Consider the following 13,016-nt stretch of genomic DNA (forward strand, 5'->3'; position numbering starts at 1 on the left):
TATATATATATATATATCCCACTATATATATATATATATATCCCACTATATATATATATATATTCCACTATATATATATATATATAATTCCACTATATATATATATCCCACTATATATATATATATTCCACGATATATATATATATATAAAATGTTAACACACACATATATATATGACGTCTTTTTAAGCTGAATTATATTCCCTTTATTCCATTATACATATTACATCTTCTTTAACCATTCATCCATTGATGGGTCCTCAGGTTGTTTCTGTCTTGGCCACTAGGATCTGGCAAAATTATGAATTATTTTGTCATTTCTAGGGAAGAATCGGTTATTTTTACTTTATTTAGCCAACAATCTAGCCTAACTGGACAAAGATTCAATGGCAAGCTAATTCACCATGCTTTATCCTCTGTTGAATTAAATGAAAGGTTTTTTTTCACATAGCATTGGATTTTACACACAATGAAACAAGTTAGAACTTCCTTTGAAAATCATCACCACAAAAGCAACATTACATACTATAAATCTAATGACCTGATTATGAGGCTAATTATTATGTGTTTAGTAAAGTATTAAAGCTGAAGTTATTGATACAAGCGCTGAAAGACTTCAAGACCTCTGTCCTTTTTTTCTTTTCTCGCCTAGAGAAATCTTCAGCTGAGAACCTCATAACTTTAAGACCTCAGAGTTCTCTACTGCATTTCAATACAGGCGTTGCCATTGGATTGTGCATCTCTCTGAAACACGAAGAAAATCAGAGTTGGTTTACATGAGTATGCTGCCTAAATTGAGGAAGTAAAAGCCAGGCAATATTCTGGTAAGCTAGAAACCACGTAATTATATTTTAACTACAGGATTAATTTTATTTTACAGGTGGGACTTTGAAACACCAGTCATTGCTTTGGGTAGGCGAATAATAACAATAATAATAACTTGTTGTCAGAAGACTACGCGGGAAAATGGGCGTGATTGGTCCAACGCACAGCCTCGATGTTTCCCCGGTTACCAAGAGTGAATTTATGCCAGCAGCAAATTCAGCACACTGAAAACTCTCAAGGGCCAGACCTCACACGTTAGGGAAAGTGAACTTTGCTTGGGCACTTGAGCCCTAATGAATATAGGTGTAAGAAGACAGTGTGGAAAGGCCCTGGGAATTGTGTCTTCTTGAGAGGGGAAAACGGAAAACATGTTGATACACTGGGCCCCAGACTGTCTCTAATTACAGCAGTAGCTAAAGCAATGTGTAGTGACCCTTATTGGGAGCTCATTTCATGACACTCGCTGTACTAAGAACTTTACACGCAAAACCTCAAAAGAGGCGTATTATTCCATTCTACAGATGGCAAAACAGATTAAGGAGCACACATATCTCACTTAAGAGAACAGAGAGCAAGAAAGAATTCCATCGCGCGCAAAGTTTAGGTGCCATCATGTTACCCTTCACGCAAAAATGAGAGACTCAAATGCTCAGTGGGGCCGGCAGATATGATGTAAATGGAGCGTAAAACACCGGGGTGACGGGGCCTGCACAGAAGACACAACCTACGTGTGTGCCTCAGGAAGGTTTTATTTTAATTTGCTTTGCTTTGTTCTTTTAAATCTTAAAAACATCTGCTAGCCAAAGACAGATTCAAGGCCGTGAACGAAGGGGTCCAACTCAAGGGCTTTGGGAAAAGTCAGACCCAGCAAACCGGTCTCTATTTTTCTTTCCTTCTGCAAAAGACGTGGGTCGTGAAAGAAGGAATGCCCACACCGCTTGGCTCTTCTCTCTGTCTTCTGCTCACACGTTCCGTCTTCAGGTGCATTCTGCAAAACAAACCAACCAACACAAAACCCAAGGAAAAAAAAGAAAACAAGCTCAAGGAACCACTTTATTTGGTGGGATATCAGCTCTCTAAGCCTAAGCCGGTAAAATTCAAAAACGTAGAGATGAACCTTTCATTTCCCCCTTTGATTTGCCACAAGCGTCTGAAGTAGCTTGTCTTTAATCAAGCTTCCTTGTATGGAACAGAACGGGCAGGAGAGAGGAGCTCAGAGAATTGCGTTTTCCTTATAGGTACGAAATAATAAGCTGCGATGTTCTGTCTCCCTGAACTAGGCCTTGTATTTGCTTTCCCGTGCAACGGTCTGCTCACTCTTCTGCCTTGTTGACTCGTCCCCTCATAGGACAGTAAGAGGATGGTCTTTAAAGCTAAACTTTACAGCCTGGGTTTGATTCCTGGCTCCCCTGTGAGAGGAAGACGGAGGTACCCGTTCGAGATTGCTGTACAGGTTAAGTGAATGAACGCCTGGCACGTTGCAATGGTTCAGGAAACGTCTCCTGTTACAATTGTTTTTTGTTTGGAAAATTATTATTTATTAGGGACTGCTTTTTACGACGCTTTTGAAAAACAAAGTAAATCAGTCTGTTAAAACTGACTTTGATGCAGTCACCTGTTTTATAATGGTGGCATTTATGTATGTCAGTAAAGATTCGTCGTATATTTAAGACTGGCTTTGTAAATCATAATGATTCTTTCTATAGCTCTTTGTTATTAGTGTATTTTTCTCATGATACTTTTTTATGATTAAAGTCCTGCATTTGAAAATATAGGTGTTTTTTTTTTTAAATATGAAATTCATTGTCAAATTGGTTTCCATACAATACCCAGGGCTCCTCCCAACAGGTGCCCTCGTCAATACCCATCACCCACCCTCTCCTCCCTCCCATCCCCCATCAACCCTCACTCAGTTTGTTCTCAGTTTTTAAGAATCTCTTTAGTTTTGGCTCCCTCCCTCTCTAACTTTTTTTTTTTCCTTCCCCTCCCCCCTGGTCTTCTGTTAAGTTTCTCAGCATCCACATATCAGTGAAAACATATGGTATCTGTCTTTCTCTGCCTGACTTATTTCACTTAGCATAACACTCTCCAGTTCCATCCGCGTTGCTACAAATGGCCAGATTTCATTCTTTCTCATTGCCAAGTAGTATTCCATTGTATATATAAACCACAACTTCTTTACCCATTCATCAGTTGATGGACATTTAGGCTCTCTCCATAATTTGGCTATTGTTGAAAATGCTGCTATAAACATTGGGGTACAAGTGCCCCCGTGCATCAGCACGCCTGTATCCCTTGGGTACATTCCTAACAGTGCTATTGCTGGGTCATAGGGTAGGTCTATTTTTAATTTTTTGAGGAACATCCACACTGTTTTCCAGAGTGGCCGCACCAGTTTGCATTCCCACCAACAGTGCAAGAGGGTTCCCGTTTCTCCACATCCTCACCAGCATCTAGAGTCTCCTGATTTGTTCATTTTGGCCACTCTGACTGGCGTGAGGTGATATCTGAGTGTGGTTTTGATTTGTATTTCCCTGATGAGGAACGACGTTGAGCATCTTTTCATGTGCTTGTTGGCCATCCAGATGTCCTCTTTAGAGAAGTGTCTATTCATGTTTTCTGCCCATTTCTTCACTGGGTTATTTGTTTTTTGGGTGTGGAGTTTGGTGAGCTCTTTATAGATTTTGGATACTAGCCCTTTGTTTGATATGTCATTTGCAAATATCTTTTCCCATTCCGTTGGTTGACTTTTCGTTTTGTTGATTGTTTCCTTGGCAGTGCAGAAGCTTTCTATCTTGATGAGGTCCCAATAGTTCATTTTTGCTTTTAATCCCCTTGCCTTTGGGGATGTGTCAAGTAAGAAATTGCTGCGGCTGAGGTCAGAGAGGTCTTTTCCTGCTTTCTCCTCTAGGGTTTTGATGGTTTCCTCACATTCAGGTCCTTTATCCATTTGAGTTTATTTTTGTGAATGGTGCGAGAAAGTGGTCTAGTTTCATCCTTCTGCGTGTTGCTGTCCAGTCTCCCAGCACCATTTGTTAAAGAGACTGTCTTTTTTCCATTGATATTCTTTCCTGCTTTGTCACAGATTAGTTGGCCATAATTTGTGGGTCTAATTCTGGGTTCTCTATTCTATTCCACTGGTCTATGTATCTGTTTTTATGCCAATACCATGCTGTCTTGATGATGACAGCTTTGTAGTAGAGGCTAAAGTTGGGGATTGTGATGCCTCCTGCTTTGGTCTTCTTCTTCAAAATTACTTTGGCTATTCGGGGTCTTTTGTGGTTCCATACAAATTTTAGGATTGCTTATTCTAGCTTCGAGAAGAATGCTCTCCTGTTATGATTAACTCTATTTTTCAACTTCTTCAACTTCCCAGCCCCGGACACCCAAATCTAGTGGTGTTATTCCCATCATACCTTAAATTATCTTGAGGCAGTTTTCCTTCTCCTTATCCACATAGGCGTCATAGAAATGGTTGTCGAATTTTTTTTCCATTTCAATTATTATGTTGTAAAGGCTGAAGCCATACCTTAGTCACCATTTATACCCACCGATGTCCAGGGTAGTATCTTGCTGGTAGTAATCACTTGAAGATGTTCAACACTCTTTCAAGCATTTCACTTGCAAACGTTAAGTTGCGCAAATGGTAACTGTACAGGATGGTGAGATGATGCTAGTGACCACACCCATGCAAACCACCACCAGAGTCACATAACATATTATTAGCATGTTACCAGTACCCGGGAAGCCACTTCTTCAACCCTGCCAATCACAGCTCCCAGCTCTCGCACTGATCACCATCCTGACCTTTAACCCCCTGCGATATTTTAGTTATGGCTGTGTTTTAACTACGTGTCTCTATGCATAACACATGTGCATAGATAAGAGGGCTTATTGGGGGTTTTTTTTGTTGTTTTCTGAGATTATGGATGTTATTATTCCCTGCCATCCTGTGTAACAGAAGTCCCTTCAACGTCCTTGTCAGTAGCATTTCACCCCATGAATATTCCCAATCTGTCCATTCTAACATTGATGGAAACTTGGGTTATATCTTGTATTGGGGGGTTTTAAACACACTTCTAAATAACCCATAGGAAAAAGAAGGTATCGTAATGGAAATGAGATGCCACTAGGGTCATGTTTAGAGTGGAATTTAGAGCCTAAGAGGCATGTATTAGAAAAGAGGAATACTCAAAGATAAATGAATATTCTTAGCGTTTATACTAAGAATTTAGACAAAGAATACATTTAATTTCAGGAAAGAAAAAAGAAGAAAATCATAAAGAGAAGTTTAGAGTATTGTGAAACAGAAAAAAACACATAATAAAGGTCACCGACAAACTCAAAAGGTCAATTCTTTGAAAAGACTATTAAAATTGACAGCCTTTGGTAAAAATAATCAAGGAGGAATAAAAGACTCAATATCTTGCAAATATCTTCCCAAAATCAAAACAAACAAAAAAGGCACATCACTGCAGATCCTACATTTATAAACAAATAATAATAGAATATTCTGAAAACTTTATGTCAAGAATGTATAGAAATTATATGAAATGGATAGATTATAGAAAAACATAAAAATTAACAATTTTCAATATATTTTTTTCTAGTGTCTATGAACTAAAGAAGTCAGGAAAGGATACAAAAATGAATGAAATTTGTCTTTGGTTTGAAGGAGCCTGCAATCTAGAGGGCTAGTTGACAGACACAAATCTATAATAAGAAGTAGAATGGAATAGAATAGAATAGAATAGAATAGAATAGAATAGAATAATATAGTAGAATTGGAGCCATGTAGATAATGTACTTTGAGCACTTCTGATTTCCCAAGAAGTTTTTTCAGACCAACTGAAGATAAACATAAAATGCTAGATAAAAATATTTCTTAAATTTGATAGCATCTAAAAACTAATGAAATAGTAAGATATTGCCCCTAGAAAAACTGAAAGGAAAATTGGGACTCAAAGGTAAACAATTTAGCTTTTCCTTGTGGGCATTCACTGATCCTAGGCATTTGAACTTTACTTTTGACACCTTATCCTGTTAATGTCTTTTATTAATGATCAGAACTCACACGGTGTGGGGAACAGAAACCCACAAATACCTTGTTCTCGAAAGCACCACATCCTTGGGATAAGATTGAATCCAATTATCATGGGCCTTTTTGTAGCCTAGGTTCATATGGACTGAGTAGTCGAAGGAATTTCATGATTTGAATTTGATTTTCGGTGGTCTAAGACAGATAGTGCCTTCAGCCACGTGGGAAAAATGAGTGCATCTCCTCTGTAGAACAGCACACCTTTATCCATGACCTGATAATCCTAAAACCAGTTTCACTAGTATGATGAGCATCCCACTGTGAAGTCAACCAACCTAACAAAGAAAAAAGATACCATGAGCAAGAACCAAAGCAAGGGAAACAGACCAGCAAAGACTTTATATCCTGGAGTTATCACACTCATTTTGATACGTAGGCAGTATGCTAAAATATTTGCAAATAACAGAAACTATAAAAAATGATAGATGTGTGTTATTATAGGCTATTAGAAGAGAAAGAAAATTCAGCTGGGTGAATGGCATAGGCTTTGACCTCAGAGGATTTTCACAGGCAAAGGTGGGATAGGAAGTGTCTTTCAGGTTGGAAAAATATTGACATGGGCACCTGAAAGCCTTATCTGTCAAAAGTGAAAACTAGTCTGATTTGGTGAATTGGATATTTGAGACAGAGGGTTGGGGATAACATAGGGGATGGATTTTTAATGGTAAGGTCTGCAGTGATTGGATGGACATTACTCTTATCACGACTTTTCTTACTACCCCTAACCTAAACTACTTCTCTGATCTAAAAATAAATACACCTTATCATCCAGGAAACTCTTAACTATTCTAGTCATCCAAAAGATTCTTGATCCAACTATACTGGTGACCAGGGGAAGGTCATGGCGATAATCTAGGAGCCAGGGAAAAAAACAAACAAACAAACAAAACAACCAAAACTCAAATTATTGTGTAAAAAAATACCTGAGAAAAGCATTGGATCATGAATCCTCCTAAAGTATATCTACAAAACCAGAGCAGGGAATAACAAAAGATACCCGTAATAGGAATTTTAAATTCTTCAGCGTGCCCATGCAGTCATGCAGTGGACAAGAGAACAAATCATAATTCAAGGTTTGAAAAGGTACCACAGCTATATATTTGTTATTCTGGATGTAACTGCCTGGTTAGGACATTAAAATGTGCTACGATCAGGCATTCTTTTTGATATATCTACGCAATTTCAATGATAGAGATGTGATAAATAGCAATGATTATATATTTGTAGTCAAAGACTATGTCTTCTTAAGATGGAGGAGTGAAAACAACGCTGAGAGAAGATAAAGGCCATGTCCTTGTGAGCTCTGAGAATTTAGACAAACCTCTGGACAATGACAAGTGGATGGAAATGGATTGACGGATAAACTTGAGTGAGAGAAACAGCCACTAGTGCCCCTTGGTAGTGGCTGAAAAAGATGAGAAATGCTCTCCTCTGAACAGAGAAATTCAAAATTGGAGAAGTGAGGTTTAGACAGTGGAAATGAGATGGAAAAAACCCAAAATGGTCAATTTGGAAACTATTTATGGAACAAACATGTCAATCACATTGTTTCCTCTTCCTATCCTTTATAAAGAGCCACCATAGAGCTCATTCAACCTCCAGAATGAAATGAAAGTGATTCTCTGTGAAGAAATAAAATAATGTTCCTGAAGGAAATGATGGCTTCCAGTGCAAATGTGGACAATTGGCTCTGGAACAAATACCCCCACATGAGAGTGACTTAAAATGGCGACTTATTCTTCTTTATTTCCGATGTTCTACAACATAGTGACAGACTTCCCAGAGAGAACATTCCTCAAGGACAAGCCCTGTTGGCAAGCACTGAACGAAGCAAAATGTGAAGATAAGTAAAGACTTACTCAGAAACGGACCCAGGAATTTAATTCCCATAGTTTTCATGGGGAAAAAAAAAAATTCTGGCAAAATAAAACAAAACCAAGTAAAACAAAGAAGGAGAGGGAGGAGGGCATACAACAGATCCAATTCAGGGGTCCAATAGACCAACTCAAAAGGTCATGAAAATAATTCCCTGGTTGGATTATGGTGTTGATCACCTGAAATGGTTACGATCAGTCGTAGGGAGTAAACTAGGTCAGGAGGGAAGTGATGCAAACTTTTCATTTTTATTTAACTCCATTAGCATAGATGGAATTAGTACCTCATGTTTGTATTACTTTTGCAGTGATTTTCAAAGAAAATCTCAAAAAAAACCTTGAAAATAGTTTTCCTCAATAACAAGTATAAAATTTCTTTGAAAGTTACTAAGCTTTCTCTAGTCTCCAGATTCTTCTCACTTCTACTTTTAGGATTATCTTGGATAGAAGTTTGATAGCCTTTGGGATTTTCATTGTTTCAGAAAGTGGGTTTGATTTTTTTTTTTTTATCTTGCTCTAATTCTTTTGGTCATTTGGGTTGTGTGCTTTTTTGTTTTTTGTTTTTCCTTTGACCTTCCTCCCACCCAATGTTTCTCGGATCACATGTAGAGTTGCTGACTGGAAGATATTGCCCATGACTTTCAGGTTCTACCTTTCTGATTGTGCACTAATTAAGAAAATTAAGCATCACCAGAAGTATAACCTTATTCAAAACAAAGGAGCATGGGTGACCAACAAAGCTGCTCACTTACAACCACAGCAGATGATCTACACTGAAGAGGAAACTTTAAAAAAGAGAGGAGGAAGGAAGGCAAGCAATGGCTTTGGGGGAATGTGAACGTAACCCTCCTTGTATAAAACATCTTGTAAAATGAGAGACTATCTCTGGGGAATAAACTGTTTTGTGGACGTTATCTGATTCAACTTGATGGCATTCAGTCAGCGGGGAACAGGGTAGAATCGTGATTCATGGAATAACAGCAAAGCTTAAATCCTATTTAGTTCCTTACTCTCCAGCTGTTGTTCTGCTGTTACACCTCATCCTTAAAAATTCTCACCTCGCAAACCTACAGATGTAGCAAGAAAGATCTCTAGGTGTTTATGGAAAAGCCAAACGTGAAGGGATATCTGTGTGTCTGTGATGTGTGTGTGACAATTGTAAGGATCTCCTGGTCGTTTATAGTCAGCTTGAGGTTGCAATTTTAAGTCGGAATAAAGTTTGAGGTATGCAGTCAAGCCAAATCTCTCTGACTCCAACGGGCCTTTTCCTACTCAGAGGGGAAGTCTGACTATCCTACAGTTGGGGGAAACCCAGTTCAATATGCATATGACAGTGTCACACAATACACCATCGGTTACATTTATGTGGTGTAGAAACCCTTATTCGATATCTGGCTGGCAGATCTCAAAGCCCGTGTCGTTTGTATCAGTTAGCTATTGGTACGTAAGAAACCACCCTCAATCCCAGTAGCTTGAAACAACCATGTATGCAGGTGATGTACTTCTCATGGTGGTCAGGCAGGCTTCCAAAAGAGCAAACATGGGTGTGGAAAACTTGAAGGCCCAGGCTTGCAACTGGCATTCATGTTAGCTGCAGTCTACTGTCCAAAGTAAGTCACAAGCCCAGGCCAGATTCAAGAAATCCACCCCCAGGTGGGAGGGAGACTGAAATTATATTACAAAAGAGCTCCAATACGTGGAGCAAAATAATTGCAGCCATTTTCACAAATGATCCGCATCGTCCTCATTCTTGTTTTCTGGTACTGCCTTTAGGATTCTTCACCAATACGTGTCAAATCCAGGACAAATCACATACTAGTTTTGAAAATCAGGATCCACCCCAGAAATGACAAGAGATTTTATCACTAAAAGCCTATATTTAGAATTCAGTGGATTAACAAAGGGTAATTTTTAACATCTAATTAAAAATTTTCTTGGAGCATCTGGCTCGGTTGGTTGAGCCTCCGACTTCAACTCAGGTCATGATCTCACGGTTCATGGGTTCGAGCCCCGCATCGGGCTCTGGGCTGACAGCTCAGAGCCTGGAGCCTGCTTCAGATTCTGTCTCTCTCTCTCTCTCTCTCTCTCTCTCTGCCCCTACCCCTCTCGTGCTCTGTCTCTCTCTGCCTCTCAAAAATAAATACAAGTTAAAAAAATTTTTAAATAAAAAAATTTAAACAATTTCTATACTTAGAACATATCCTTTGCCATCCCTGATACAACACTGAGTACAATTTTTATATCTATTGACTAATTTAAATTGTTACAAAAATACAAAGACATCAATGTTAGTGTGACACATCATTCACAGGTAAGAAACTGAGCCTTAGATGTAAAAAGGAACTTTTCCAGAGTCACACAGGAATTAACACACAAGTTAAAATCATTTTAACTCGAAAGCACAAAACCCCTCAATGAGGATGGGCCCGGTTAAAAGGGTTTCTCTATACTTCCCCCCCACCCATCTCCCTCTCCACACTCAAAGTTTACGACCTTCAAGAAGCAAATCTACACTTACCACCACTTGGAGATTAGGGAAGCTAACGCGTCTCTTGGGGGAAGTAAATATCAGATGAGTTAGTCCACTGGTCGGCCATATACCTCAGTGCCCTTTCTTTTCATTCAGTCACAGTCCAGCTGAGTCACCGAATCAGGGCCAGCAGCTTTGATCTGGAGTCAAGAGAATTTAGGAAGATCGGGAGAATGAGAACATAGAAGGTATAAAGAAAGCACCCATCCATCCATCCATTCATTCATCAACCAAAAAGATTGCTAAACTCCAGGCAGTGCTCAGCCTGATGGTGGGGAAAGACAGATTAAAATGAAATGATTATTATTACTTGGGGAAAACATTGGCAATTCCTGAGATAAGAAAGAACACCGAGCCCAGAGAAGAAATTCTATTCAGTGCTGTCATTTTTATTTACTATCCACATTAGGTGCTGAGAAAACTCAGGTTTGGGAATGATGAATCCTTCCCCGAGTGGAGATGTGCAGGATCAGAAGCGGTTTCACTGTCGGGGTGGTTTGTGAGTGACATCTTGAAGAAGGAGTAGGACTGTCCCAAGTATAGCAGGGGCTACCTTCTCCGCACACTGAAGGTGTGCTAGGAGATGTTATTATGTGGCAAGTATGATTAGTGCTCGGCCTTGTGTAACAGCATGACAGAGGCACAGCATGACAAGTAAAGGGTCACAATTGCTGAGTTCGAGTCATGATTACCGGGCTTGTTTCCTTCGCTTAGGGAGTTCGTTTCTAATAGCTGCAGAAATCAATGAGAGACCATGCTTTGCCCTAAGTCTGTCGGACGGAGCTGCTCCTCATTGCTCGGTAACTGTGGGTCTGACTGTGCTATCAGCCTCCCTTCTCAAGCAATCCTGTTCTGGTGTAATTCTCCCTTTAATGGCTATTTGTACAGAACAGCAGGACCAGAATGGCCCTTGGAGACGTCTTGCCCAGTCTTTTATCACTGGAGCCCGTTCTCCAGACACAATCTCATGTAACATTGTAAACAAGTCAAAAAGGAGTACTCAACTACAGGGGCCCTTGTGTGGCCTGGTCTGTCCCACCCCTGCTCAGACTCACCGCTGCAGTGACCCTGGAGGAAGGTCCTGGTCACCTGATCAAAGATCACTGTCTTGTCTAAAATTTTGTCTTTAGAAGGCAGGATATTGATAACTCAGAAAAGTTAAGTGATTCCTTGAGGTGACACAGCAAAGAGTTTTAATAACCACCCCACGTTCGTGTCACCTTCTGCTTTGCCGTGGTTAATTTCCCAGGTCTCCTTAGCAACCCCTTGTCAGGGGTTGGGCACAAAGTCAAGGATAACAGTTTTGTCACTTGGAATAAAACTCAGTTCATTCTTTCATCTCCTCACATGAAGCAATTTGACAGCCAATAGATCTCAAAAGCTTGTTAACAACACAGAATCCTTGGCCCAATCCTGGAATTACTAAATTAAGACATCCTAGCTCAGAACAAGAGTTCAGATATTTTTAAGGCCATCCAGGTGATACTGACATAGCCCACCGGGCGATGGGCTTAGGATTTGCCACTGGATTTTATTGTTTCAGGGAAGTTGTGACTTGCAAAACTTTAGAACATAGAAGTTCAAGTACAGAAGAATATGTGAATGATATTTAACTTATGGCAGGACAGGATGACTTCAGCCACGGAAAAATTACAGAGAAAGCTAATCAACAGCTGTAGTTTGGGTGAGCACTGGGTATGCCCACCAGTCTTATTGTGTAGATTTCTGCGTAAAACTCATTATCACATGACCACAAAGTCCAATGGGGAAGGCTACAGGCGCCATATTAATAGCTTTCTTCAGTTGTCTCTCCGTATGTAATTATCTGACAATAAGAACATATTTGAGTAAGATGTTAGCCTCCAACATAAAGAGTTTTCCAAACAAAAACTAAAGGAGTTGATGACCACTAAACCAGCCCTGCAAGAAATGTTAAAAATAACTCTTTGTGGGGAAAAGAGAGACAATAAGTGACAGTAGGGAGGTAGGAGACACAAAAACAGTAAAAATGAAGTTCTCTGTAAAACATCAGTCAAGGAACTCACAAAAAGAAGAGATAAAATATAACAACATACATATAAAATGGGAGGAAGAGAAGAAAAAAAATGGATTCAAACTTAAATGACCATCAACCTAATATAGACTGCTAAATGCAGAAGATGTTATATACAAACCTAATGGTAACCATGTATGAATAACCACTAATAAACATGCAAGGAATAAGGAGAAGATATGTATGACTAATGAAAATCAGCAAGACACAAAAGAGGGAAAGACAAGAAAGGACCAGAGAAGATCTTCAGAAACAACACCAAAACAAATAGTAAAATGGCAACAAAGACACATCTATACATATGTAATTATTTTGGATGGAAATAGCCTAACTGCCCCAATCAAAAGACACAGGGTGACAGAATGGATTAAAAAACAAGACCCATCTATATGCCACATACAAGAGACCATTTTAGACCTAAAGTCACCTGCAGATTACAAGTGAGGAGGCGGAAAACCATCTATCATGCAAATGAATGTCAAAAGAAACCCAGAGTAGCAATGCCTATTTTGGACAAAATAGACTTTAAAACAAAGTCTGTAACAAGAAGCACAGAAGGACACTATATAATAATAAAGGGACAATCCAACAAGAAGATATAACAATTGTAAATATTTATGCACCCAACATAGGACGA

Source organism: Herpailurus yagouaroundi, unplaced genomic scaffold (genome assembly GCF_014898765.1).
Source record: "Herpailurus yagouaroundi ecotype Mexico unplaced genomic scaffold, PumYag 159, whole genome shotgun sequence".
NCBI classification, from domain to species: Eukaryota; Metazoa; Chordata; class Mammalia; order Carnivora; family Felidae; genus Herpailurus; species Herpailurus yagouaroundi.